Source organism: Castor canadensis, chromosome X (genome assembly GCF_047511655.1).
Source record: "Castor canadensis chromosome X, mCasCan1.hap1v2, whole genome shotgun sequence".
Taxonomy (NCBI): domain Eukaryota; kingdom Metazoa; phylum Chordata; class Mammalia; order Rodentia; family Castoridae; genus Castor; species Castor canadensis.
The window spans coordinates 67,808,099-67,811,223 of record NC_133405.1 but is presented as its reverse complement, the minus strand read 5'-3'; positions in this window follow the sequence as shown (position 1 = coordinate 67,811,223).

Genomic DNA, 3,125 nt, shown 5'->3' with positions numbered 1-3,125 from the left:
TTTATAATTTGACAAAAAGATATTAACAGAAACTTTTAAAATTGAATTCTGTAAATAAGAAATATCTTCTAATTTTAATAGTATATTTCAGCCTTTTATCCAAGCTTTCTAGTCATTAAATTTTAAGTGCTTATCCTATTTTTAGGTATGAATTACCCAACTACACTGAAAGCTTCTTGAAAGTAGCAGTATTGTTTCTATCATCCATGTTACTCTACCAACTATCTAGCCCCATTGGGCATTCAATCAATGCAAGTTAATTATATATTCAAAATGCAAATTCATCTTCTTCTACCCCAAACCAATTCTTCACTGCTCTCCATTGTTCATTCCATAACTTCCATCAAAACGGTCACCCTTTCACTCTAATAAAATTCTGATGGTCTTTTGGAACCAAGGTCAATCTTTTTGTAATCATCCCAAAACAGAATACTTCTTTCTTCTTCAGAGTTCTTCTTCATTCATAGACTCAGAACACTTATTATCACCCATGTGACATTTATTGTAGATTATTTTTATGTTGCCATCTATTTATATAGCTTTTTTTTTTTTGTGGTACTCGGGCTTGAACTCAAGGCCTTCACCTTTAGCCAGTCCACCAGCCCTATTGTTTTGTGAAGGGTTTTTCAAGAAAGGGTCTCACAGAACTATTTGCCCAGCTGGCTTCAAATCTCTATCCTACTGATCTCTGCCTCCTCAGTAGCTAGAATTGTGGGCATGAGCCACCAGCACCTGGCTATATAGCTATTTTTAACTTATTCCATCACCTTAACTAGATTGGAAGCCTCTTGAGAGCCAGAACTTAACACAGTGCTTGAGAATAGTAGATACTGAATAAATGTCTATTGATAATAAGTCATTCACTTATCTATTCAACAAATATTTACTAAACATCAAATATACATTATTCTATATTGATAAATGACACTGTTAGACACTCATACTGACTGGTAGGAAATAAAAATGTTTATTGTCTTTAAAATAAAAATTACAAAATGTCAAAAAAAGATATATAGATTTAGGATGTTGTGTCCCTTGCTTCTAGGTCTCACAGTCTGAAGAAGGAATGAGAAAGATATTTAAATGAACTAGTACAATGATACTCACTATGTGTATGAAGTGTTATGGTAGTGCAGAAGAGAAAGTGCTCGTCTTTGAATATGAAGCATTCAATTAGTCATCACATTTGAGTTTAGTGTTGAAACAAGTTCATGAGGTACACAAGAGATTTCCAGTGGGAATAAACAGCATGTGCAAAAGTTTTTGGGCAAAAAAAAATCATTGTATTTTCCTGAATTGAAAATAGCTGAAGATGGTGAGACCTCAGTGTATGTGGAAGAAGGTAATGAAATGAACCTAGAAATATGAGGGCCAAATTAGCAAGGTCCTTGTATTCTGGACAAAAGAAGTATTTTTTTTAATTTTGTATTAAACACTAAAATTTGCCAATTCAGTTTAACAATTAGAAAATCTATTGTTACTTTAGCAAAAGAAACTTTAGTAGAGTGATAAAATGGAAGTCAAATCCAGGCAGTTGAAATGTGAATGGACAGTGAAGGTGAAGTAACAGTGAATTTAAATGACTATTTCCACACAATGAATATAGGGAAGGTGACAGATTATATGGTAGGTAAGTAGGTTAGAGAATTGATGGGGAAATTTTTTGGAAACTGGAAGGAGGGGATATGTGAGCTATGGTTTGTGTAAGTGTTCCATAAAGGCTTATGTGTTAAAGGCTTTGTCCTAGTCTGTTATGCTTTGGGGAGGTAGTAGAGTCTTTGGAGGTGAGGCATCATGGGAGGTCTTCAGGTCATCAAGGCCATGCCTTTGAAGGGGATGGTGTGACCCATACCTCTTTCTCTTTCTTTTGCTTTCAGAATTTCTTTAATCCTTCTAGTAGAAGAGTTAATCCTTTCCAAAATCATTGCCCCCAAGAAGTATATCCATATCTGTAGTGTTCTTTTATTTGCTCTCATTTTCCAATCAAAAAGAAAAACCCTTGAATTACTTGCACGTTTGCAGTCATTCAAAAAAGTTTCTCCATTTTTTTTTCCTTGTTCTCTTATATTTTGTTCAAGATGTCAGAACCTTGTTATTTAGCCTACTAACCAGAAACCAAACCATGGTTACTGAATTATTATGACAAACAGATTAAAGGGGACTTGCATTACCTAGGGTTTCTCAAGACTTTAGTATTAATACTCAGCCTTTTACCAGTCTTTCTTCAACAACAAAAAAAAATCCTTAGGGCTGAGATTCCCTTCAGGAATCTTTAGCTAAATCCCAAGGGTGACACTTTTTATTTCAATCCACTAAACAATTTCTGGTGAGCTTTTTTTTTTATTTTTGTTGTATGGTCTGTTTATGTCTTTATGATATGAATGAGGGAAAACAGAGGCCAAGTTAAAGGAACAAATTTGCTTCCCATAGGAAACTAGTTAGTTAAGTTCCAGTTGAAACCACTCTTAGGCACAATTGTGGAACAATGCTTAAAGTAATGCATGCTCCTTCTAATTAGTGTAGTTCCCAACCTCTTGTTTAAGCTGTGAGCTGTGCTTCCTTTTCTTTTTTCTGATTCCATGATCTCATGTGCTTGATTGAGTGAATGACAGGCTTTATTGTTCCAATTTCCTGGATTAGCTTATGGTGAATGTGGATAATTGCAATAGGACATTGTGTGCTACCTGGTTTCTAATGTGTTTTACCCCTGAACAGTGATAGTGAAACCAGAAAGACAAATAACAAAACCAAACAAAAACAAAACAAAAAACAAATAGAAAACATTAAATGGAGCACTCACATTTTTGTGATCTTAAAAACATAAAATAATGATTTAAATTAAGTCTGCACAATGCAATTCTAGTTATAAGGTCTTTATGAAGTAAAACATGAGTCATGCTTTTTCACTAATCCTATTTTCCCAACACCTTCATGAAACTGAATTAGCTCCACCTTGTCCTCAACTCAATTTTCTTTTACATTAGAGCTTCGTTAGAGTTCTAGAAATAAAAACTCTATAAAGAAAACTGCTTCTTTGAGGATCTAAAGATTCAAAATTCAAAATTGGGACATTATTAGGAGTGTTCCATTAAAGTCTAAGATGAAAAATCACAGAGATGTTACAA